Source organism: Mobula birostris, chromosome 13 (assembly GCF_030028105.1).
Source record: "Mobula birostris isolate sMobBir1 chromosome 13, sMobBir1.hap1, whole genome shotgun sequence".
Classification (NCBI taxonomy): domain Eukaryota; kingdom Metazoa; phylum Chordata; class Chondrichthyes; order Myliobatiformes; family Myliobatidae; genus Mobula; species Mobula birostris.
The window spans coordinates 3,054,206-3,081,863 of record NC_092382.1 but is presented as its reverse complement, the minus strand read 5'-3'; the positions used below and the strand labels follow the sequence as shown (position 1 = coordinate 3,081,863).

The 27,658-nt window shown below is 44.2% G+C and overlaps 1 protein-coding gene across 1 annotated transcript in view; it reads right to left on the bottom strand.

The window, feature by feature from the left end:
* Positions 1 to 23,247, bottom strand: part of LOC140208224 (NACHT, LRR and PYD domains-containing protein 3-like) — a 41,774-nt gene extending 18,527 nt beyond the window's left edge. Inside the window, exon 1 of the mRNA XM_072276742.1 lies at positions 23,085 to 23,247. The gene's annotated coding sequence lies outside the window, so the exon portion shown is untranslated. The remainder of the gene's footprint in view (positions 1 to 23,084) is intronic.
* Positions 23,248 to 27,658: the final 4,411 nt, after the last annotated feature.

The following is a 27,658-nucleotide window of genomic DNA, read 5'->3' as shown; positions in this document are numbered from 1 at the left end:
AAAAGTATTGCAAACAAAAAAAAGATCAGGAAAGCAAAATAGATTCCTGTGGAAGCTGAGCAGCGAAAAGAAGAGAAGTGAAGGACAATGGAGATTGAAACAAACACCTCCAAATAAACACAACGTTCAATAAGATAGAAAGGAGAAGTAAGGAAACATACTTAAAGGAGCAATGCAAAGAAGCTGAAGAATCCAACAGAATTGGAAAAAGAAAAACAAGAGATCTATTCAAGACGATTAGAGAAATCAAAGGAACATTTCATGCAAAAATAACTATAGTAAAAGACAAAGAAGCCCTTACAGCAGAAGACATCAAAAAGAGATGGCAGAAATATACTGAAGAATTGTACAGGAAATATCCCAACAGGAAGACACCTGCCGTGACTCCCTCGACGATATAGGGCCGGACATTCTGGAAAGTGAAGTCGAATGGGCGATAGAAAACGTTGCTAATAATAAGGCTACAGGATGTGACAGGAGTCCAGTTGAATTGTTTAAAACTTTCAAAGGTGATGATGTAAAAGTGTTGCATGCAATTTGCCAGCAGATCTGGAAAACCTAGCAGTGGCCTTTAGACTGTAAAAAAGAAAACGGTTTATATCCCAATTCCCAAGGACCAGCAGGCTCCGGGACAGCTTCTTCTACCAGGCCATCAGACTAATTAATTCACGCTGATTTGAGTATACTCTATATTGTATGGACTGTTCAATTTACTACAAATTATTATAAATTAATTTGATTGCACGTTGCACATTTCGACCGAGACATAATGTAAAGATTTTTAATCCTCAAGTATGTGAAGGATGTAAGAAATCAATTCTATTTAGTTCAATTCAATTCAAACTTGCTAATCGTGCCATACATACAAATCAATGGCATGAATAATGAATTTTAGAGGTCTCTACACTGACACACACATCCCACTCGTCACAGGCCTCCATTCGCTAAAACCAGCTTCAATCATCTCCCTCTGCTTCCTGTTCTCGAGCCCAGTGTGAATCCACCTCGCCAGCTCCCCGTGAATCCAACGTGACCGAACCTTCCAGATCAGCTGCCATGTGGGATCTTGCTACGGACTTTACCAAAGTTCAGAAGAACAACATCACTGGCCTAATTCACCAAACTCCCTAGTTAACTCTTAAATAATCTCCAAAAATACTTGACAGATATGTTGTCCTGTTGGGCAGTGGAGACGGTGATTTCCCCATAACCCATGTCCAACCGCCCGAGACTTCAGGTTCACTGCGGACTGAGAAAATTCCGATCTCGGCTGTCGAATTACCAACCTGGACTGAAGCCCGTATACTGCTAGTTCCATGACCCCAGAGTCACCAGCCCAATATTATCACCCGTACAAAGACGCTTTGATGCCGGCGATTTGCTGTGGGTGTTCCTGCCATTTCCGATTCACAAACTAAGGTGGAACTGGAACCTCATGACCCTCTGCCGGGACCAGGGCTCAGGCTGGTTCCCCGGTCTGTATGGAGGATGCGGATACACTTCAACCTGTCCCCAGCAGCTAAACCAAACACATTTGATTACAATCTTCTTGCTGTGTGGGATCTCGCCCGGCATAGCTGGCTGCCATGTTTCCTGCAGTGTAGCAGGAATAAAATGTAAAATTATAAAGTAGAAAATGCTGGGAACTCAGTAGATCAGACTACATCTCTGAAAGGACAAATGGTGGGAGACCCAGTTTCAGAAATGAGACTGTGCAAGGTGCTGCCGATCTGCTGAGCGTTTCCAGTATTTTCTCCTCCTTACTTTAAATTTCCTGCAACTGTAGTATTCTCTCCCTCTTCATTTTAATGCACAGATAGTAACTGATTGTAAAATATCAGCAACACCCTAAACTTTAAATGCCACCCCACCCCAACCCATTTGTTAGTTCCTCAGTTCATCCTGACCCTGGTGTAATACATCCCATACAGTCAATGCTCACAGCATCCTTTCCTCCCACTGTCACTCTGTTACATTTGCTCCTGAGGCCACTGTCTCTACGCTGAGAGCCGGTGACCACAGAGCGATAAAAAGTGCAACACTTGCTGCAGCTCTGACGGGCTGTTACCCTGGAAACGGATGACGTGGCTCACTGCAAAAAAAAAAAACAGAAAAAGAAAATAATAAACCCAACATCAGATTCTATGAGTTCCATTCTGTCAAAGATTAACACGGCATCCAGTTTGTAACAGTGAATCTAAAATTGAAATGGCTGCTTTTACCCTGCCACGTGCTGTGTTGAATTAAACCTCTGGTAGTCCTAACTATCAAAAAAAAAATCCTGGAAAAGATGCCAAAAAAAACTTCACAATGATGGCAAAGTTTGAAAGAGAGATTCCTGAAATGTATCATTGCGGCAATGGGATACAGGCTGGGCAGATGTTGAACAAGATGGTAGATATTTATCATTGATGTGGTAGGGTACAGGCTGGACAGAGATTGAACAAGAAGGTTGATATTTTTTCACTCAGGTTGTAGGACACAGGCTGGACAGAGGTTGAACAAGATGGTTGATATATATCATTGAGGTGGTGGGATACAGGCTGGACAGAGGTGGAACAAAATGGTTGATATATATCATTGAGGTGGTGGGATACAGGCTGGAGAGAGGTTGAACAAGATTGTTGATAAATGTCACTGAGGTGATGGGATGCAGGCTGGGCAGAGATTGAGCAAGACGGTCGATATATATCATTGAGGTTGTAGGATACAGGCTGGACAGCGGTTGAACAAGATGGTTGATATATGTCACTGAGGTGATGGGATGCAGGCTGGACAGAGGTTGAACCAGTTGGGCAGGGGGTGAGTAGATAGAGCCGGATGGGAGAAGGGTATCATGGCCGATCTCTGATGGTCCTCCAGCAATACGCAGATCCTGAAATAATAGTACGCACTAGTAGATAACAGATTCCAATATAACAAAGCCAGAACAAACAATAAGAACTTTGGTGTATGCCCTTTTCTACTTCACACACTTTATCAATTCACCGCAGAAAGTATCCCATCCAGGTACTTCACATCTTCACACAGCTACTGCTCTTCCTTTAACTGAATGAAATAGTGGAGAACTGTGGACACAGCTGAGCACATCACAGAAACCAACCTCCCCTCCATGGACTCAGTCTACACTTCCCACCGCCTCAGTAAAGCAGCCAACATAATGAAAGATCACCACAACCCCGAACATTCTCACTTCTCACCCTCCCATCAGGGCGAAGATAAAGTAAAACAGAAACATACCACCAGGCTCAGGGATGGTGTCCATTCGGCTGTGATAAGCGAACTGAATGTTCCCCAGCGGGATGAGATGGAGCTCACAGTCTAAATCGATCTGACCTTGCACCACATATCTACCGGCACTGCACTTTCTCTGTAACCAGAATGAGTTGTCACACTCTGGTATCGTTTTACCTCAATGTACTGCTGTAATGTATTGATCTGTGTAGATAATACCGAAGAAACGATTTTCACTGTACCTCTGTACATGTAAAACAAAATAAAGATTCCCCATTTTATTCATGTGGGAATATTAGACAGCCCGGGTTGCTCCTTCGGAAATTCTGGAGGGAATGTACACAATTCCGAGAAACCCGGATAAATGAACAAGACATAATTCTCTCATTACTAGGGACACTTATCGGAAAACACTGTCAGCATCTCGGCAAGTCGTAGTCATGGAAACAAGATGGAAATAAACTTCCCAGTCCCCCGAGAGGACGTGAGAGATCTGGATCTCACTGTCCTGTCTGAACGGGGAAAGATGAAACTACTCATACACGTGATTCAGTGTCCCGAGGGTGCGATTTCTCTGTTTAACCCTCGTGTCTGCAAGAACACAACAGACCGAACGGCCGCTTCCGGTGGGCTGGAGTTATGTAAAACTACTATCGACACCAGGCATCGATCATGGTGAAGTTTGGATCTGATTCCGGGCCGGGTGACGGAGGTAAAATCTGAACAAAGCCGACATAATTGTTACGGTAATTACCATATTTAAACGCGAGAAAGCTTGCAAACGCTGGAAATCCAAACAATACACACAAAATGCTGGAGGAACTCAGCATAACAGGCAGTATCTATGGAAAAGAATAAACAGTCAACATTGTGGGCCACGAGCCTTTTTTCATTCCTGAGGAGGAGGGGAAGTGATCTGAATAAAAAGGTCGGGGAGGGGAACGAGGCGAGCTGGAAGGTGATCGGTGAGGTCAAGTGATGGACAGGTCAAGGGCTGGAGAATAAAGAATAGGAGATTTGGCAATGGGAGAAAGGGAAAGAGGGGACCCAGGGGGAAGTAATAGGCTGGTGAGCAGAAATGAAAGTTCAGAGTGGGGAATAGAGAAGTGGGTGGGGGGTATTTGTTTACTGGAAGGATAATTCAGTCGGGTTGGAGGGAATCCAGACTGAATATAAGGTGCTGCTCCTCCACCCCGAGGACGGTCTCATCTCGGCACAAGAGGAGGCCATCGATCGAGACGTCGGAATGGGAATCAGAATTAAAATGTTTGGCCACTGCGAAGTCCCCCTTGTGGCAGATGATACAGAGATGCTCAACAAAACGGTCTCCCAATTTGTGGCGGGTCTCACCAATGTAAATAAGGCCGCATCGGGAGCACGGGACACAATAGGTGACCCCAGCAGATTCGCAGGTGAAGTGTTACCTCACCTGGAAGGACTGTTTTGTGTCTGAGTGGAGGTGAGGGAGGGGGTGTCCAGGTAGGTGTAGCACTCAGGCCGCTTGCAGGGATCAGTGACTGGAGGGAGATTAGAGAGGAGGGATGAATGAACAAGGGAATTGTTGAGAGAGTGGTCCCTGTTGAAAGAAGAAGGCGGGGTGCGAGCGAGGAAGGTAAAGATATGTTTAGTTGTAATATCTCTGTGGAGAACAGTACCAGTTCCGTAATCCTGGAGTCCCATTCTAGGATTATAGCCCAAGCAACAACACTCCCAGGACCCTTTCCTGCTGGTAATATTCAGCAGTGTCTCGTCTAATCCCAGTTCTGAAACTCACACTCCCCTCCATCCCATAACAGAACTGGAATCTGATGATGCTTTAACCGGGCGGGGAACCCGGGCCGTGGGTCAGCAGCGCCTGGCAATATATCTTAACTTGTCTCCAGCAGGTACGTTGAGCACATATGTTTATTATCTTATTGCGGAGCGCGACCTGGATCAGTGCAATTCGCCGCCACATCTCCCATGGTGAAACAATAAGAAAATTCCTTTAATATAAAAATGAAAATAAATCACTGGAAACTCAGTACAGGTTGTTGTGTTTTTGATGCACAAACATTACTGACTGCAAGTTGTTTGTGGCATCCGGAAGAGATTTGCATAAATGCAATCCCTACATTCATTTGTTATCTCTTTATTGCAATATAAACTCCAGACAGTGAATGCTCAAGGCATCCTTGCATCCACTCGGACTCCTGAGGTCACTGTCTCTCCGCTGAGGGGCGGTGACCAGAGAGTGATAAAAATGTTCAACACCCCTTGCAGTTCTGGTGGGTGTTGCCCTGGTGATGGGGGAAGTGGTTCAGCAGAACTAACTGAAAATAGGAAATAAGGAACAACTCACATGCTCCAAGTTTCATTATGACAAAGATGAATACTGAGCTCTCAGTCATTTTGTAATGGGGAAGCTGAAATTCCAGTGGCTGTTTTAACCCTATCTCGAGGTGCATCCAGTAAATCTGTTGGTATTTCCACCTCTACAAAACTTCCAGCAGTACAGAAGCTAGTTCCAAAATCAAAACACATTGTAGGATGCGGCCTATCTGCTCCACATGGCAACTATGGGATATTTACAAAAGATATCACAGAATACATTGTGGTGATAACCATAAAGTTTACTTCTTTGTTCCATCAAGTGGTTAAAATTCCATCACATTCTTGTGTCTGCAAATAGCTTATATCTATGATCAACCCCAGACATTGATACAGGTTCAATTCAGATGCTGCTATTGGACAGAATGATGGAAAGGAAGGTACCCAGATACAATTGAATAGATTGAGATTGTGACATCAGTTACAAGACTCCCTTACTGTTGAATACATCTTGTCCCTATCCACTCTATCTAGACCTCAGGATTTCATTGAGGTTCCTGTTCCGAGAGTCACCACCCCTCCATTGAGAACAGGCCCAGAAACACCAAGTGCTCCTCATACATAAAACTTTTCATTCCAGAATCACTCTTGTGAACTTTGTAAACAACAACTGTAATGGGCACTTTTCCACGGATACAGACAATTTGGTGGCAGAATAATTTATTGAGCCAAATATTTCTCACTGCCGAATTAACTGTTAGAAAAGATCAGCGTGGTATCTAGACAAGGAACCGAAGGGGATGGAGTAGATATTCAATGACTTTTGTATGTCTGTATTTACTTGGGAGAGAGATACAGAGAATATAGAAATCCAGAAAAGTTAGTCTTTTTGTAGATTAGATACGGATTACAGAACAGATTACAGAGGTGAACGCTGTGCCAGTTCCCATCCCAGGCTTATAGCCCAAGCACCAACACCCCCAAGACGTCTAATCCCAGTTCTAAACTTAACACTCCTCTCCATCCCATAATAGACCTAGAAGCTGATGATGCTTTAACTGGGCGGGGAACCCGGACCATGGGTCACCAGTGGGTGGGAACATATTTTAACTTGTCTTCAGCAGGTGAGTTGAGCACATATGTTTATTGTCCTATTGCGGAGCGGGACCTGGATCAATGCAATTCGCCGCCACATCTCCCATAGTGAAACAATAAGAAAATGCTTTTAATATAAAATTGAAAATAAATCACTGGAAACTCAGTACGGGTTTTTGTCATTGTGAATCACAAATATTGCTGACTGCAAGATGTTTGTGACATTCTGAAGATATTTGCATAAATGCAATCCCTGCATTAATTCTTTATCTCTTTATTGCAATAGAAACATCATATATTCCGTACAGTGAATGCTCAAGGCATCCAGACATCCACCCCGGTTTCTGAGGTCACTGAGGGGCGGTGACCAGAGAGTGATAAAAATGCTCAACACTCCTTGCAGCTCTGGCGGGTGTTACCCTGGTGATGGGGGAAGTGGATCAGCAGAACTAACTGAAAATAGGAAATAAGGAACAACTCACATGCTCTGAGTTTCATGATGACAAAGATGAATACTGAACCCTCAGCCATTTTGTAATGGGGAAGCTAAAATTTCAGTGGCTGTTTTAACCCTATCTCGAGGCGTATCCAGTAAATCTGTTGGTATTTCCATCCCTACAGAACTTCCTGCAGTGCAGAAGCTGTTCCAAAATCAAAACATGTTATTTGATGCGACCTATCCGGTCCAAATGGCAACTACGGGATATTTTTAAAAAAATATCACAGAATAGATTGTGGTGATAACCATAAAGTTTACTTCTTTGTTTGATTAAGTGGTTAAAGTTCCATCATATTCTTGTGTCTGCAAATAGCTTATATCTATGATCAACCCCAGGCATTGATACAGGTTCAATTCAGATACTGCTACTGGACAGAATGATGGAAGGGAAGGTACACAGATACAATTGAATAGATTGAAATTGTGACCTTAGTTACTAGACTCCCCTACTGTTGAATACTGTTGACCCTATTCACTCTATCCAGACCTCAGGATTTCATTGAGGTTCCTGTTCCGAGAGTCACCACCCCTCCATTGAGAACAGGCCCAGAGACACCAATTGCTCCTCATACATAAAGGTTTTCATTCCAGAATCACTTTTCTCAACTTTGTAAATAACAACTGTAATGGGCACATTTCCATGGATACAGACAATTTGGTGGCGGAATAGTTTATTGAGCCAAATGTATTGTTTCTTACTGCCCAATTAACTGTCAAAAAAGATTAGCGTGCTATCTAGCCAAGGAACCGAATGGGATAGGGTAGATCTTCAATGTTTTTGTTTGCCTGTATTTACTTCGGAGACAGATACAGAGACTATAGAAATCTGGAAATGTTAGCCTTGTTATGGATTGTATACAGATTACAGAACAAGTGCTTGCTGAATTAGAATGGATAAATCCCCAGGGCCTGACAAGGTGTTCCCTCAGACCCTGTGGGAGGTCAGTGCAGAAACTGCTTGAAATCTGGCAGAGACATGTAAAATGCACAGAGCTGTGGGTGATATGCCAGAAGATGGGAGGAGAGCTGGTTTTCCACAATTGTGTTAGAAAGGCTCGAAGGGATACAATATGCACGCGATCCTGACATCAGTCTTGGGTATGTCCTTGGAAGGTATTTTACGAAATGGAATTGATAGTATTTCGAAAGACTGGGCTTATTGATCAGACTGGCAGGTCATGTCTAATCAAATTATTCTGCATGGAAGCCTGGTCCAAAAGGGAAAGGTGCGTAGGGTCAGGTAGAAGACAGAGATTGCAGATGGTTGTCTCTCTGAATACAGGCTGAGACTCGCCAGGTGCTGCAGGGAAAGCGACTGGGTGCTTGGCACTGATAGTAATGATAGAGAATACCGATGAAAATATGGCAAACGAGAGCAGCAAATAAGTGGATTATACCGAGATGGGATGTAATAGACAGTGAAGAAATTGTCTGTAAAATAATAATACATTTCCCAGTTTAGTTGTGTGGAGATAATGGACAAGCTGGGCCAAAAATAATTTTAAAAAGGTGCAAGGAGACTTGGGAGAGTTTGTGTAGTTTCCTACATATTAATATACAGGCTGAGCCGGTGGTGAAGAAAGCAAATGCGATCTCTGCATTCATTTCAAGAGGACTGTAATATAAAAGGAATGATGAACTCTTGAGAATTTATGAAGTCCTGATTATGCAACATATAGAATCATAGAAAACATACAGCACAGTACAGGCCCTTTGGCCCACCAAGCTCTGCCGAACATATACCTTGGAACTACCTCGGCTTTGCCCAAAGCCCTCTATTTTTCTAAGCTCCATGTAGCCATCCAGGAATCTCTTAAAAGACCCTATCGTTTCTGCGACCACCACCGCTGCCGGCAGCCCATTCCACGTACTCACCACTCTCTACGTAAAAACCTTACCCGTGACATCTCCTCTGTATGTGCTTCCAAGCACCTTGAAATAAGCCCTCTCGTGCGAGCCCTTTCAGCCCTGGGGAAAAGCCTCTGACTATCCACACGATCAATGCCTCTCATTATCTTATACACCTCTATCAGGTCACCGCTCAACCGCTGTCGCTCCAAGGAGAAAAGGCCGAGTTCACTCCACCTATTCTCACAAAGTGTGCTCCCAAATCCAGGCAACATCCCTGTAATTCTCTTCTGCATCCTTTCTATGATATCCACGTCCTTCCCATAGTAAGGCGACTAAAATTGAACACAGTACTTCAAGTGGGGTCTGACAAGGGTCCAGTATATCTGCAACATTACCTCTCGGCTCTTAAACTCAATCCCGTGATTGATGTAGACCAATGCATGGTATGCCTTCTTAACCACAGAGTCAACCTGCGTCGGAGTTTTGAGTGACCTATGGACTCCAGACCCCAAGATCACTCTGATCCTCCACACTGCCGGAGTCTTAACATTAATGCAATATTCTTCCATTATATTTGACCTACCAAAATGAACCACCTCACACTTATTGGGTTGAACTATATCTGCCACTTCTCAGCCCAGTTTTGCATCCTATCACTGTCCCGCTCTAACCTCTGACAGTCCTCCACACTATCCACAACACCACCAACCTTTGTGTCATCAGCAAATTTATCATCCCTCCACTTCCTCATGCAGGTCATTCATTAAAATCGCACAGAGTAGGTGTCCCAGAACAGATCCCTGAGGCACATCACAGGTCACCGGCCTTCATGTAGAATATGACCGTCTACAATCACCCTTTGCCTTCTGTGGACAAACCAGTTCTGGATCCACAAAGCAATGTCCCCGTGGTTCTCATGTCTCGTTACTTTCTCAATAAGCCTTGCATGGGGTACCTCATCAAATGCCTTGCTAAAATCCATGTACAATACATCTGCTGCTCTACCTTAATCAATGTGTTTAGTCACACCCTCAGGAAATTCAATCAGGCTCCGAAGGCACGATCTGCCTTTGACAAAGCCATGCTGACTATTCTTAAACATATTATGCCTCTCCAAATGTTCATAAATCCTGCCTCTCAGGATCTTCTCCATCAACTTACCAACCACTGAGGTAAGACTCACTGGTGTATAATTTCCTGGTCTATCTCTACTCCCTTTCTTGAATAAAGGAACAACATCCGCAACCCTCCAACCTCCGGAACCTCTCCCGTCTTCGTTGATGATGCAAAGACCATTTCAAGAGGCTGAGCAATCCATTCCCTCGCTTCAAACAGTAGCCTGGGATACATCCCGTCTGGACCCGGTGACTTATCCAAGTTGATGCTTTCTAAAAGCTCCAGCACATCCCCTTTCTTAATATCTATATTCTCAGGCTTTTCAGTCCACTGCAAGTCATACGTATAATCTCCAAGATCTTTTTCCACAGTGAATACTGAAGCAAAGAATTCATTAATTACCTCTGCTATTTCCTCCGGTTCCATACACACATTTCTATTGTCACAATTGATTGGTCCTATTCTCTCACATCTTATCCTCTTGCTCTTCACATACTTGTAGAATGCCTTGGGGTTTTTCTTAATCCTGTCTGCCAAGGCCTTCTCATAGCCCTTCTAGCTCTTCGAATTTCATTCTTCAGCTCATACCTGCTAGCCTTATAATCTTCCATATTCATATCATGACCAAGTTTATGGAACCTTTCGTAAGCTCTTCTTTTCTTCTTGACTCGATTTACAACAGCCTTTGTACACTACGCACCTTGTCCCCTACCATTCTTTCCATGTCTCATTGGAATGTACCTACTCAGAACCCCACGCAAATATCCCCTGAACATTTGCCACATTTCTTCCGTACATTTCACTGAGAACATCTGTTTCCAATTTATGCTTCCAAGTTTTGCCTGATAGCCTCGTTTTTCCCCTTACTCCAATTAAACTTTTCTCTAACATTATCTGTTCCCAACCCTCTCCAATGCTGTGGTAAAGGAGATAGAACTGTGATCACTATCTCCAAAATGCTCTCCCACTGAGACACCCGACACCAGACCATTTCCCAATTCCAGATCAAGTACAGCCCCTCCTCGTGTAGGCTTATCTACATACTGTGTCAAGAAACCCTCCTGGACACACAGATCAAACTCTACCCCATCTAAACCCCTCACTCTAGGGAGATGCCAATCAATATTTGGGAAATTAAAATCTCCCACAACAACCCTGTTATTATTTTTGCTTTCCAGAATCTGCCTCCCTATCTGCTCCTCCATTTCCCTGTTATTATTGGGTGGTCTATAAAAACACCCAGTAGAGTTATTGTCCCCTTCCTATTCCTAAGTTCCTCCCACAGAGACTCCGTAGACAACCCTTCATGACTTCGTCCTTTTCTGCAGCCGTGACCCTCTCTCTGATCTGCAGTTCCACGCCCCCACCTCTTTTGTCTCCCTCCCTATCCTTTCTGAAACATGTAAATTCACGCCCTTGAGGTAGCCATCCCTGCCCCTGCACCATCCACGTCTCTGTAATAGCCATAACATCATAGCTCCAAATGTTAATCCATGTACTAAGCTCATCCGCTTTATTCATGATACTCCTCGCATTAAAATAGACACAACTCAAACCATCGGACTGAGCGTGTCTCTTGTCTATCACCTGCCTATCCTCCCTATCTCACTGTCTCCAAGCTTTTTCTATTGTGCGCCAACCTCCCTTTCCTCCGTCACTTAGAGTATTGTGCGCAGGTTTGGGCCCCTAACATGAGAAAGGATGCGTTAGAAATAGAGAGGGTTAAAAGGAGGTTCAGGAAAATGTTTCAACATTTGATTCCAAAGAGCAAGATCCCGTGATGTTATGTTCTATCTCCCTTCGTCCATACGATGTCGGAGGAGAATTAGGCCATTTGGCCTTTCGAGTCTGCTCCGCACTTTCTTCATTGCTGATCCAATTTTCCTGACATTCCCAATCTCCTGCCTTCTCAGCACATAGTTTCATACCCTGACCAATAAAGAACCTAATAACCTCCGTCTTAAATATACACAAAGATTTGGCCTCCACAGCTACCTGTGGCAAAGAAAGAAACTTCCACAGATTCAATGTTCCCTCGCAAAATACATTCCTGCTCACCCCGTTCTGAAAGGACGCCCCTCTATTCTGAGGGAGTGTTATCTGCTCGTAGACTATCCCAGCAGAGGAACCATCATTTCCACATCGACTCTACCAAGTCTTTTCACCATTCGATCGGTTTCAGTCAGGTCACTCTTCATTCTTCTGAATTCCAGTGAATACTGGCCCAGAGGTATCAAACGCTGTTCATATGACAAGCCTTTCAGTCGTGGAGTCAGTTCCGTGAACAATCTTTGAACCCTATACAGCTTCTGCACAATCCTTTCGAAGTTAAGAGGCCTAAACCTGTTCACAATGCTCCAAGTGCGGCCTCACCAGTGCTTTATCAAGTTTCAACAATCGATCCTTGGTTTTATATTCTATTCTTTTTCAGATGGATGCTAATATCGCATTTGCCTTTCTCACGATAGGCTCAACCTGCAAATTAATCTTTAGGGATTCTTGCACTAGGACCCCCATGTCTGTTTGCACTTCAGTTTTCTTTTGTATTTTGAAAGTAACTAACCTTTTCATTTCGTCTACCAAAGTGCATGAACATACACTTCTCAACACTGTATTCCATTTCTCTGCCCAGTTTCCTAATCTGTGGCCATTCTAATTCCTCAAAACCACATCCCCCTCCACCTATCCTCATTCCGTCTGCAAACTTTGCAACAAAGCCATCAATTCCATCGTCCAAATCATTGACAAACGACGGAAAAGAATCTGTTCCAACACAGACCCCTGTGGAATATCACTGGTACCCGGGAGCAATCTGGAAAAGGTTCCTTTTATTCCCACGCTTTGTCCCTTTACAATCAACCACGGCTTTATACAGGTCAGAATTTTTCTTGTAATACCATGAATCGTAGCTTGTTAAGCAACCTTATGTGTGGCAGCGTTACAAAGACCTTCTGAAAATCCAAATACACAGCATCAACCGGTTCTCCTTTGTCTATCATGCTTGTTATTTCCTCACGGAACTCCGTCAGATTTGTCCGGCAAGATCATGACCTATTTTATGACGGGTCTCCCAGTCCTTTGAGACCACATCCTTAATAATCGACTGCAATATCTTCCCAAATACTGAGCTCAGACAAGTTGGCATATTGGCACCCTTCTGCCCCATTCCTTTCTTGAAGAGTGAAGTGACATCTGCAATTTTCCACTCTTCCGGAACCATTTCAAAAGCTAGTGATTCTTGAAATAAATTTATTAATGTCTCACGATGTCTTCAGCCACCGCTTTTAGAATTCTGGGGTACACGCCATCTCGTCCAGGTGATATATCTAACCTCAGACCTTTCAGTTTCCCAAGAGACCTCTCTCTAGTTATGGTAATTTCACACACGTCATGCCCCCTGACACCTGGAACTTCCAGTTTACTGCTAGTGTCTTCCTCCATGAAGACTGGTGTAAAATACTTATTCAGTTCGTCCGCCATGACGTGTCCCCCTTTACTACCTCTCCAGTATCGTTTTCCAGCGTTGTGATATCAATTCGTGTCTCTGTTTCACAGTTTATGTATCTGAATAAACGTTTAGTAACCTCTTTAATATTATTAGCTTTTTTACTTTAGTATTCCTCCTTTACCTTCTTAACAACTTTTGTTGCCTTCTGTTTGTTTTTATAGCCTTACCGACCCTTTAACTTCCCACAAATTGATGCTCTGCTGTAAGTGATCAATTCCAAACAATTCGGTCCAATTCCTCTCTCAGGCCTCTGTAATTCCATTTACACCACTGTAATATGGATACTTCTGAGTTTAGCTTCTCCTTCTCGAGTTTCTATTTGACTCTCACTAGCTGACAGACAGGGGACAGTGTGAGGGACTTTCCAAACTTGGATTGAACACTAAACCCCGGACCAACGTTTACTGCTGCAAACACGGAACAGCCCATTAACTCACAGCCACTCACTGTGGTGGAGGGAATGGCAACTCATTCTCTTCTTTGCTTCTAAATGAGCCACAGACCCAAACATCTGAGCAGAGAACATAAATACTAATTCATCACCTGATACGCCCGGGCAGCTTGATCGATGGGTCCATTATATATGTGTCTACACTTGTGTGGTATCCCAGGACCCGTCCTCACGGGATCCCAACCCACCCCCAAGAGATTCGCACATCTTCCCCACGTCTCACACAGGATGGTGTAATCAGAGATTCCCCGCAACCCGTACCCATCTGTCCGAAACTTCTGCTACCTTGCGGAAGGTGAAATCTCCAGCACCATCAGTAGAAGCAATAAACTCGGGCGAAGCTTGGAAGGGACAGATAAGGTAGAAGTAGGAAAGTTGTTTCCATTGGTAGGTGAAACTAGAACTAGGGACATTGTCTCAAGATTCAGGGGAAGATTCAGAACGAAGATGAGGAGAAACTGTTTTTTTTTCCCACAGAGTGGTGAATCTGTGGAATTCTCCGCCAGGGAAGCAGTTGAGGCTTCTTCACTAAATATGTATAATATACAGTTAGATAGATTTAACATTGTAAGAATTAAGGGTTATGGGGAAAAGGCAGGTAGATGGAGTTGAGTTTACGGACAAATCAGCCACGATTTTATTGAATAGCGGGGTAGGCCGGATGGGCCGGATGGCCTACTACTGCTCCTATTTCTTATGTTTTTATGTTTTAAACTCAAACACTGCAAATTCCATATTCTTGGCATCCCCATCCCAGGATTACAACCATGGCCTAGCACTCCCAGAATTCTTTGTTACAGGCAATGTGCTGCAGTGTCTCAGCTGTTCCCGGTTGACAAACTAACACTCCTGAAAAACTCATGTCTGAACTGGACCCTGAACAACCTTTGCCCGGACGGAGATTGTGGTTGAACTCCAGGCCTTGGGTCACAACGTGGACGTGGATACGTTTCAACTTGTCTCCACAGCTGAATTGAACATACGTGTTGATTATTCTATTGGTAAGTGAGATCTAGACCAGGTTAGTTAGCCGCCACATTTCCCGTTGTGGAACAGGAAGAACATGTTTTAACAGTTAATAGTAAATATAGCCCTGGAAGCTCAGTAGAGCAGATTTGTCTTTTCTTTTGATTCACAGCTATTGACCGATTGCAGGATGTTTGTGACATCCTGAAAAGATTTGACCAAATGCAATCTCAATATTCATTAGTCATCTCTGTATTTCAACACAGACATCGTATATTCCATACAGAAAATTCTCAAAGCTTCCTCGAATCCACACTGAATCCTGAGGCCATTGTCTCTCCGTTAAACGGCTCTGACTACAGAGTGATAAAAATCTTCAACACTCCTTGCAGTTCTGGTGGGCTGTTACCCTGGTGATTGAGGAAGAGGCCCACCAGAAGTAAACGAAAAAGGAAGTAACATTCAACCTCATATGCTCTGAATTTCCTTATGACCACAACGAACACTGAACACTCTGCTATTTTGTAATGGTGAAACTAAAATGCCAGTTGTTGTTTTAACCCTGTCGAGGTGCATCCAGTAAATCTGCTGTTAACTGCAGCTCCACAGAACTTTCAGCAGTGCAGAAGCTGGTCCAAAATAAAGCACTTTGTTGAATATGACCAGTCTGCTTCAAACGTCGGTAATGTATTATTCTGAAAAGGCATTACATTGAGGTGATACTTATGAGGTTTCTGTCTTTGCTTAGTTAAGCGACTCAAAATGCTGTCAAATTTCTGTACCTTCAAATAACATAAAACTGCAGTTGACAATACAGCCAGGTTCGGACCCTGCTACTGGATAAAATGTTGGAGGAGTAGATTTACAGATAAAACTGAATGGCTTGTGGGGTTATCCTCTCAGTTCCTACACTCCACTGCTGATGAAAACTTTTTCATCCGTCCACCCCATTGAGATTTCAGTATCTGCTATGTTTCAATGAGGTTCCTACTACCAGCGCCCCATGCCTGCTTGAGAACAGCCCCAGAGACAGCAAAGGTACTACATACATAAAGCTTTTAATTCCACAAATCATTCTTGTAAACTTTGTAAACAACCAGAGTAATAAGCACATTTCCACGAATAACAAACTATTTATTGGCCGTATAATTAAATGAGAAAATCTGTTGTTTCCTTACAAGATGGGGGAATTCTTGAAGGATTTATCTGAGTCTGCACGTACTTGGGAGAAAGATATAAAGACGATAGAAGTGAGGAAACATGAGTCAAGTCATAGATTGTATCCAGTTTACAGAACAGGTGCTTGCTCTCCTGAGGTGAATTTGCATAGGTAAATGTCTAGAGCATGACAACTTGTTTGCCATGTGCATTTGGAACGCTAGTGATGAAACTGCGCGAATGCTGGCAGAGATATATAAAATGCCCACAGGCACAGGAGATGGCCTTAATAAGAGGATTTGGGATGTTAACGTTAAAGTTGTAAAAGACACTGTGTATCCGAATTTGCAGAATTCTGTGGAGTTCCGATCAGTTACTTGAAAAAAAAAACTCAATAATCGTGAAAGAGTCCAGGGGAAATTACACAGATGTTGCTGCTAGTTAAGGAAATGATGGCATGGGTTGGTTGAACAGTTTAGAACTTGATTTCCTGGAGCACAGGAAAATGAGCGGAGATTCCAGCTGTGGTACCCGCCTTTTTAATATCATACAACACTACCATTAACGAGGGGTCCATGGAAACATCTCCCAGCAGAAGTGGTCGGTGCAGATCAGTATTTAAGAATAGTTATTTACATCTATATGGATGAAAGAGCTATGGAAGAGTATGGTATGGAGGCATGTGGATGGGACCATGCTGGGAATGGCACGGACGAATGGGCTGAAAGACGTCTTTCTGCGCTGTAAGAGAATGAATCTAAATTGAACGTTCTACACAAGTCCATTTCCAAGAAGAATTTAATCATTCCAGAGTATTATCATAAGAAGCTACAAATGCAAGAAACACCCAAAAGTTAAAGAACTGAAAATAACCGAAAAGAGAAATAACAAACTCAACATCACATGCTGTGAGTTTCATTATGGCAAGAATTATCACTGCAGCCAATTTGTAATGGTGAAACTAAAAATTGCAATGACTGCTTTTACCCTGCCTTGAGCTGCGTTCAATTAACCCTCCGGTAGCTCTAGTTAAAAAAAAAGTTCCTGGAAGATTCTGTGAGGTAAAAGTGGCAAGAAAATACATCACAATGAAAGCAAATGTTAGAAGAAATATTACAGATATATATCATTGAGGTGATGGGATACAGACTGACAGATTGAACAACGTGGTTGATATATATCATTGAGGTGGTGGGATACAGGCTGGACAGAGGTTAAACAAGTTTGCCGATTTATATAATTGAGCTGATCGGAAACAGGCTGGACAGAGGTTGAACAAAATAGTTGATATTTCTCATTGAGGTGATGGGATACAGGCTGGACAGAGGTTGAACAAGATGGTTGATATATATCATTGAGGTGATGGGATACAGGCTGGACAGAGGTTGAACAAGATGGTTGATATATATCATTGAGGTGGTGGGATACAGACTGGACAGTGATTGAACAAGATGGTTGATATATATCATTGAGATAGTGGGATACAGACTGGACAGAGATTGAACAAGATGGTTGATATATATCATTGAGGTGTTGGGATACAGGCTGGACAGAGATTCAACAAGATGGTTGATATATATCATTGAGATAGCGGGATACAGACTGGTCAGTGATTGAACAAGATGGTTGATATATATCATTGAGGTTTTGGGATACAGACTGGTCAGTGATTGAACAAGATGGTTGATTTATATCATTGAGGTGTTGGGATACAGACTGGACAGTGATTGAACAAGATGGTTGATATATATCATTGAGGTGGTGGGATACAGACTGGACAGTGATTGAACAAGATGGTTGATATATATCATTGAGATAGTGGGATACAGACTGGACAGAGGTTGAACAAGATGGTTGATATATATCATTGAGGTGATGGGATACAGACTGGACAGAGATTGAACAAGATGGTTGATATAGATCATTGAGGTGGTGGGATACAGACTGGACAGCGATTGAACAAGATGGTTGATATAGATCATTGAGGTGATGGGATACAGACTGGACAGCGATTGAACAAGATGGTTGATATATATCATTGAGGTGGTGGGATACAGACTGGACAGAGGTTGAACAAGATGGTTGATATATATCATTGAGGTGATGGGATACAGACTGGAAAGAGATTGAACAAGATGGTTGATATAGATCATTGAGGTGGTGGGATACAGACTGGACAGAGATTGAACAAGATGGTTGATATATATCATTGAGGTGGTGGGATACAGACTGGACAGAGGTTGAACAAGATGGTTGATATACGTCGTTGAGGTGATGGGATACAGACTGGACAGAGATTGAACAAGATGGTTGATATAGATCATTGAGGTGGTGGGATACAGACTGGACAGTGATTGAACAAGATGGTTGATATAGATCATTGAGGTGGTGGGATACAGACTGGACAGAGATTGAACAAGATGGTTGATATAGATCATTGAGGTGGTGGGATACAGACTGGACAGAGATTGAACAAGATGGTTGATATATATCATTGAGGTGGTGGGATACAGACTGGACAGAGGTTGAACAAGATGGTTGATATATATCATTGAGGTGATGGGATACAGACTGGACAGAGATTGAACAAGATGGTTGATATAGATCATTGAGGTGGTGGGATACAGACTGGACAGCGATTGAACAAGATGGTTGATATATATCATTGAGGTGGTGGGATACAGACTGGACAGAGGTTGAACAAGATGGTTGATATATATCATTGAGGTGATGGAATACAGACTGGACAGAGATTGAACAAGATGGTTGATATAGATCATTGAGGTGGTGGGATACAGACTGGACAGTGATTGAACAAGATGGTTGATATAGATCATTGAGGTGGTGGGATACAGACTGGACAGAGATTGAACAAGATGGTTGATATAGATCATTGAGGTGGTGGGATACAGACTGGACAGAGGTTGAACAAGATGGTTGATATAGATCATTGAGGTGGTGGGATACAGACTGGACAGCGATTGAACAAGATGGTTGATATATATCGTGGAGGTGGTGGGATACAGACTGGACAGTGATTGAACAAGATGGTTGATATATATCATTGAGGTGGTGGGATACAGACTGGACAGCGATTGAACAAGATGGTTGATATAGATCATTGAGGTGGTGGGATACAGACTGGACAGCGGTTGAACAAGATGGTTGATATTAAGGTGGAATGACAGTGGCTTGACAGATGTTGAACAAGTTGGGAGTGAATGAGAAGATGGAAACAAGGGGTAAAGGGATCAAGGGCAATCACTGTTATTCCTCCAGCAATACACGGATACTGAATTAATAGTTCATAGTAATGCATGAAAGATCCTAAAATGACGAAGATAGAAGAAATAATAGGAACTTTGGTTTATGACCTTTGCCCCTCACCAACTTTCATCAAGGTACCATAAGAGGATACTTCACGTCTTCATTTGGCTACTGCTCTGCCTATGGCTGCGAAGAACTGCAGAGAACTGTGGACAGAGCTGAGCATATCACAGAAACAAACCTCCCTGCATGGACTCTGTCTGTACTTCCCGCTGATTCAGCAAAGCAGCCAGCATAACCTCACAGCCCTGGACAATCTCGCTTCTCAGGGATTGGTGCAGCAAGTTAGATAGGGGTTCCAAAACCTTTTGTTTACGCCAAGGTCCCCCTCCATTAATCGAGTGGTCCTTTGTCGTCAGGTTGGGAGCCCCTGATAGAGGTATACCGTATTATAACGGTCTATATAGAGTGAATGCATGAAGGTATTTTCCCCTTAGTTTTGGTAAGGTCATGAATTTAGGGTGACAATTGAAATATTTAAGGGGAATCAGATCAGAGCTACTTCATTCAGAAGGTGTTGCGAATGTGGAATCAGCTCCCAGCGGAACTGGTAGATGCAGGTTCATTTGCAGCATTTCAGCGCAGTTTGCGCGGGTACATCGATGAGAGAAGTATTGAGGGCTGTGATTTGGGTGCAAGTGGATGGCCCAAGCAGAAAACTTAACGGTCTAGATGGGCTGAGAGACCTGTTTCTGCGCTGTAGGGGAATAAATCACAACTGAGCATTCTACCGAAGTCCATTTCAAAACAATGTTTTCAAAAGCTACAAATGCAAGAAACATATTCAAGATAATGAACCGAAAATAACCCTAAATGGAAATAACAAATAATCTCACATGCTGCGAGGGTCGTTGGGACAAATAATAACGCTGCAGCAATTTTGTAAAAGTAAATCTCTAGAACAGTAATAGTTGCTTTTACACTGTAAGAGCATCGATATAGGAGCAGATTTAGGCCATTTGGAACATCTAGTCTGCTCCTAGCATTTACTCCCAGCTGATCAATTTTTCTTCAGCCCCAATCTTCTACCTTCCTCCATTTAATCCCTGGCCAATGAAGAATCCTTCGATCACTATTTCAAATATTCATATAAACGGCCCCCGCAGCTGCCTACGGCAAAGGGTGCCACAGATTCACCACTCTCTCGCTAAAGAGATTCCGGCTCATCCCCGTTCTAACAGGGCGTCCCTCCATTCTGAAGCTGTGACGTCAGGCCTTAGTCTACTCCGGCAGAGGAAGCGTCCTGTCCGCAGCCAATCTATCACTCGATATGTTTTTCCTTAGGTCACCCCTCAGTCTTCTGGGTTCCAGTGAATATTGGCCCAGAGTCATCAAACGCTCCGCATTTAACAAGCCGCTGAATCCTGGATCATTTTTGTGAACCTCCTTTGAACCACCTCCTGTTTCAGCACATCCAATATAAGATAAGCCGCCCAAAACTGTTCGTAATACTCCAAGTGAGGCCCCGCCAGTGCTTTATGAAGTCTCAACGTTATATTCTTGCTTTTATATTCAAGTCCTCTTGAAATGAGTGTTAACATTGCATTTGTCTTCCTCACCACAGACCCAATCTGCAAATTAACCTTTAGGGAATGCTGTACAAGGTCTTTCAAGTTCCCCTTTGCGTCTCAGTTATTTGTATTTTCTCTCCATTTAAAAGAAAAGGAAACCATTTCATTTCTTCTACCAGAGTGCATGACCATGCCCTTCCCGACACTATATTTCACTCGTCACGTCATTGCGAATTCTGCTAATCTTCTTAAGTCCTTCTGTAACCTCTCTACATCCTCAAAAATACCTGCCCCTCCACTTCTCTCCATATCGTCTGCAAACATTGCAACAATCTTCAATCCAATCATCCAGATCATTGACATACAAGCTAAAAAGAATCGGTCCTGTCTCAGACCCTTGCAAAACACAACTTGTCACCCGCAGCCAAAGAGTAAAGGCTCGCTTTATTCCCACTCCTTGTCTCCTGCCTATCAACTACTGCTTTACCCATGCTGGAATGTTTTCTGTCATACCCTGGGCTTGTAGCTTGTAGCTCTTACCCTACCAGGTGCGGCATTCAATTAAACCTCTGGTAGTTCCAGCTAACAAAAAACGATTCCTGGGAAGCTCAACGAGATAAACGGTGCAAGGTAAGAGAAAGGATAGAGGAGTCATTGCTGATATGACATTGAGGAAGGTAGTCACGGGCTGGATAGAATTTGCACAAGATGTGTATGAATGAGGAGATGAAACAACGTGTGTGAGGGATCAAGGACAATCACTGGTGGTCATTCAGCAATACACAGATACTAAATAGTAGCTCATAATACGATATAAAAACACGAAAATGACAAAACTACGTTTGTAGATCAAATAACAATAACTTTGGCTTATCCTTTTTACCCCTCCTCAAACCTTATTAACACCCCATAAAAAGTATCCCATCGGGATACATAACGACTTCATACGGCTACTGCTCTACACTTGACTACTAGACACTGTAGAAAGCCGTGGGCACAGCTGAGGACATGGCAGAAGCCAGACTCCCCTCCCTGAACTGTGCGTGCACTTCCTTTGGCATCGATAAAGCAGACAGCATTATCTAAGATCCTTATAACCCTGGGCATTCTCGCCTTTCACCCACATTGAAGACTTGAAAACATGGAAAACACATCGACCAGATCTCAGGGACCGCTTCCACGCTGCTGTTAGAAGCAAACTGAATTGATCCCACTACGACAAGGTAGTCTCCTGACTTCAGAATATAACTCCATTTGATCTTGCACCGTATGCCGAACTACACTGCACTTTCTCTGCAGCAAAAGTGCTTTATAATACCCTATTATTGCCTCGAAGAACTGTTGTAATGTGTTGATCTGAATGAATAGTACTTAAGACAGGATTTTGACTGTATCTCCGTACATGATAATAATAAACGGATTCTGAAGTGATGTTTAACTGAAGTTTACAAATTATTCAGAAACCCAGAAAAATGGAAAAGGCTTATTTCCCTTATTATTTGGGTTATAGATATTGGCTGCGATTCGGCATGTCGTAACAGTGGAAAGGATTCAACAACAAAAACAAAACGATGTCATCCCACAACGAAAGGTCGCGACAGACCTCGATCTCACTGTCTTGTCTGAACGGGATAAAGGTGAAACGTATACGTGGAACAGTGTCCCGAAGGTGCAATTACTCTGCTTAAGCAACACTGACAGCAAAAACACAACAAGCCGAAGGGACGCTTCCTAAGCCCTGTAATTAAGTGAAAGAGTTATCGATCCATATGAACGTTGGATCCGATACCGAGGCGAGTAATGGAAGTAAAATTCCCGGAATATATCACAACGGATGGGTTTAATCCCGGCATCACCACCTCATTCCGCTGCTAGGACCAGAGCAATAGGGGTTGAGCGGCGGCTCACCTCATGCGGCTCGGTGTGAAAGTCCGACTTCGCGGGCCGACCCCGGTATGTTCTCACCAGCAAGCGTGGAGAGGCCGCCAGAACGGAGAAGTGAATGGGAATCACTACCCGATAACAGGCGAGCACGCTGAGACCAGTTTCAATACTCACCAATGAGAACTTGATGCCTTCACGGACGGAGAATGGATCCTTTCCCGGATTCCCGACCCTTGGGGTAATGGTCCTCTCCCAATCCCGACCCCGCAGACGATCCGCCGCCGCCGACCTGCTTCCACACAGAACTGAAGGAAAGCCGGGACTGTAGTTGATACGTCACCAGAGCTGGGGGCGGGGCCTCGGAAACAAACCCGCAGAGTCTGCAGAGCTGCGGTAAAATGGGAGCGGGAAAAGGGCTCACGGGATGTACACATACATATAGGTTTATGACATTTTACAAGTATTTGCAATTTTCGCCGTCAGCTGTGATTCTACCAATAAAAGTACATAAGCACATGCGAATATATCAACAGATGTTGTGGCTATGTTTAGATACACATACACAGACATGACAGATTGTGCAGCATTCGACTGAACACACATCGTTCTGGTGTGCTTGGGTTAAGTCTCAGCGAGGAAGAACGTTTGTACTGATCTGCATTGACTGTGTTCTCCCGCTAAGGAAACTAAGGATCTAGTTGCAGAGAGACGTGCAGAGCCCAAGTCTGAAGCTTGTTGATTCGTACTGAGAGGATGATGGTGTTAAACGCAATTTCTCTCAACAACAGCAACTTCGGATGTGCTTCTTTTTCTTTTTTTTTTGTTTTATGCGCGAGGTTATTTCGTTGCTCCCAAGTAGAATAAAAAGCCAGTGAAAGTGTACTGCTGAGATTCTAATATCTGTCCAGAAGTACTTAAATACGAATCATCGGGACTGCCGTGATTTTCACATTCCTGCAAGCATTCGCTATTTCCAGCAACTACTCTATTTGATCCTGTCTCCACTGCTCAGGGAAATTGCCAGCATGTCCTGCTTCTCTGTTCCAGCTAATTCTGTCCTTCTCAAATCTGTCTGCCCTTAAACATTCATGTTCCCATGTAACAAACCTGCAGAAAGCATGAGAGCGGATAGCGTGCAACAGGGAGGAGATGCGGAAGTGCGCACAGAAAATGCGCAGACTCCTCTGTGACACCAGGGCCACGCGGAGCACGTGACAAGGTACACACACCAGAACAGATTACCCGTGAACCCTACAGGTCAATAACTGCGTCGCCTCCATTTCTGGTAGGCTGAATGCACGTTTCAATGCACGATTTGACCAATTGAACAATGAAAGAAAAGCCTCCTTTTGTCCAGAGGAACAGGGACCCTGTCTGGCCGCAGCCGAGGTGAGGAGGACACTACCGAGGGAAATACAAAGCAAATCCGCAGAGTCGGACAATTTACCCAGTTAGTGGCCAATGGGCCATGTGGCCCAGGAAAGAGAAGACTTAACAGACAACTTTTATATCTCTCCGAAAGAGTCCACTGTCTCTTCAAGCTTCAAGGCAGCCGCCATGATTCCGGTGCCCAGGAGAACAACGATAACTGGGCTAAATGATAACGCCCAGTGGCTCTGAATTCAACAGTAATTCTGTGCTTTGAGCGGGTGGTAATGGGTCGTATAAAATATCGCGCGGTTACATGGGATCATTTCCAGTTCGCCTTCCGCTCAAACGGTTCCATTGATGCTGTCATGATCTTGCCCTTCTACCCAATTCGTCACACCGAGAAGACGATGCCTCGTACGCTAGGATGTTGTTCACATGTCTCAGCTCGGCGTTAACACGATCATCCCTCAAAGGCTGGTGGGTGAACTACCCTCGCTGAGATTCAACACTCCTCTCTGTAACTGGAGCTTAAACTTCTTGACCGAAAGCCCCACCCAGTCCGTGTTGGCAGAAACATCACAAGCTCCATTACGCTGAGAGCTGATCACCCCTCTCCAAACCCACTCAGGGTTTTGTACTCAGACCGCTGCTCTCCAAATTGTTGAATGACGTCTGCACTGCCATATTCTACAGTGCTTGGTATCATCAGCAACAATGACGAAATATTACCAAGAAGCAACGAATGTAAGAAGCAATCAGTGCAAGAAACAATGAGCGTGTTAAGCTGCACCGGGCTTAGTGAGTTTGTGCAGCCGAGAAACCGTTTCCAACGTGCGGGATAAATTGGGTAAATTACACAGCGTCCTGAACCTTCCACAGATTCCACAATATACAGATCAGAACACCGAAGTTCGTCCTTATCTGAACCTGGTTGGGACCAAAAGTGGAAAACTTGCCCCGTAAGGTCGGACAGGTCTTCGCACCAGAGGGGCTGCTCCTCCCTGAAACCCCGTACACCCCGGTTATGTAGCGCGTTACCTGCAGCTATGGGCAGAGAAATGGCAGATGGATTTAAATTAGGTTAGGAGGTGAGGTATTGCACTTGGGAGTTCTAATATTAATTGAAGGCCTGCAGTAAACAGTTGTATCATTTACGAACAGGGGCATCTCGTGGTGCAAATGTATCGCTCTCTGAAATGACAATCCAAGTAAATGAGGAGCCAAACAAGGCATAAGGCGTTTTTCTGGTCAGATGTCGAGTTGTTGACCTTAAACGGCGGACTGCAGTTGCAGATGGACATGGAGGCCCTGACGAGGGAGCAGAGGAGTTTCATCAATATGCTGTCCGAGCGGTTTGCTGTATTTTGTTACCTCTGTCAAGCCCTTCGAGGGCTTATTTTACAGATTGTGTCAAGGTGGTGTTTCGCTGGTCTAGTGCCCTCACTTTCGAGGTGAGGGTAGCCAGTCGGTGCTCTGCTTCTGATACCTGTTGTAACTAATTTTCAACAGCATGTCCAATAAGGCCGTATCCTTGCTCGTCTCCTGATCAGAAAACCGATTATTATTTAACACAGTGGAGACTATACCCTGATATTGATATTACTGCACTTTAACTCACGGGAAGGCAACTTACGGGCAATATGTTGGCCGGTTCTCCCAATCCATGACTGCTGTCCGTCCACTCCACTACGTTAAACTCAGTCTTCCCTTCGGTTACGTCATGCTATTTCTGGAACATTGTGGTCAACCCTGCCGACTAGACCAATGCGTGACGAAAATATTTTAAAATTCGTCCCTTGTGCATTTTTGTTTCAGCAGCAAAGGTACCGCAAAGCAGGCACGGTACACGTAGTACAGGTTAAAAGATATTGCTTCAGCGGATTCATATTATGAATAAGCTAAAAAATAACGATACATATAAAAAAGAGACAAAACAATATTCCCAACCAATCACTGTGCAAACACGAAAAATCTGCAGATGCTGGAATATCAAGCAACACACATCAAAGTTGCTGGTGAACGCAGCAGGCCAGGCAGCATCTCTAGGAAGAGGTACAGTCGAAACATATGTGTCGCAATCACTGTGCAACTCTATACAACACAGTGCTGCATAGAAACGCAGATGCCAACGGTATTTTTTCCTCTCTCTCCATGTCCTTGTCTCTATCTTCAAATCTTATGTTGTAACCCAGCATAAGAGACCTTGCTCAACTACAGAAGAAAAAAAAAATGCCCGATTTATACCTTTCAAGATCTCAGTACTTTTCCAGACAAATATCATCTTCTATTCTCTAGGCTGTAGACTTCTAATTACCCGAAGTTCTTACACATTCCGATAGACCAGTTCCGTTGCAGCTCTCAAAAAATTCCCTTGACAAAACCGTTTTGTCTTACAACTTTCCATTTTCTGTTACGTATTTTCTGTGACCTGATCCAGGTGTGTAAGGTGATGAGAGACATTGATCATATTGATAACCAGAATCTTTTTCTCTGGGCTGAAATGGCTAATACGAGGGGAGGGCATAGTTTTAAGATCCCATCCCCCCCCTCATCCCATCCCCCCTCCCCCTTATCCCATCCCCCCTCCCCCCTTATCGCATCCCCCTCTCATCCCATCCCCCCCTTCATCCCATCCCCCCTCCCTCCCCTCTCTCATCCCTCCACCTCTCTCTCCCCCCTCTCAGGTTTTATCCCTCTCTGTCCCTCCTCCCTTCATTCACACTCTCTCATTCCTCTCCATTTTCACCTTTCTCCCCCTCTCCCTTCCAATTTCTCTCTCTCTCTCTCTCTCTCTCTCTCCCTTGTTCCCATCCGCTCTTCCTTTCGTTTTCCTGCCTTCCTCTCGCCGCTCTCCTCCTTTCCAGTCTCTCTCTCCGTCCATCCCCCCCCGTCCGTTATCTCTCTCTGTCCCATCACTGTCCCTCCCCACCCCCTTCTCTCTGTCGTTTTCAGTCTATCTCTCTCTCTCTCTCTCTCCCTCTCTCTCTCTCTCTCTCTCTCTCTCTCTCTGCGACAGACCATCGCCTGCCTGGTCGCGAATGTGATCTGCGCTCTCGCCTGCACTCCCGCCGTCATCCTGTACTCGCTGACCGTCCGGGTCTTCCCCTGCATCGGGTACTGCTACACCGGGTGCCGGATGGTGAGTGTTCCGCACCCCCCACCCCCGCACACCCAACACACTGGCGAACCAGCCCTCAGCCCCCGTCAACCCCCGGAGATCTCCACTCGGCCTTCCCCTCTCCCGCGACGCTTTCCTCCCTCCCGGTAGCGCTCCCTCCCTCCACGCCAAGCTCCCTCAGAACCCCCCCTCCCCTCGGTTGTAGCGTCCCCTCCCCCGGCAGCTCCTTCCACAGACGGGCCACCCTCTGGGTGAAACA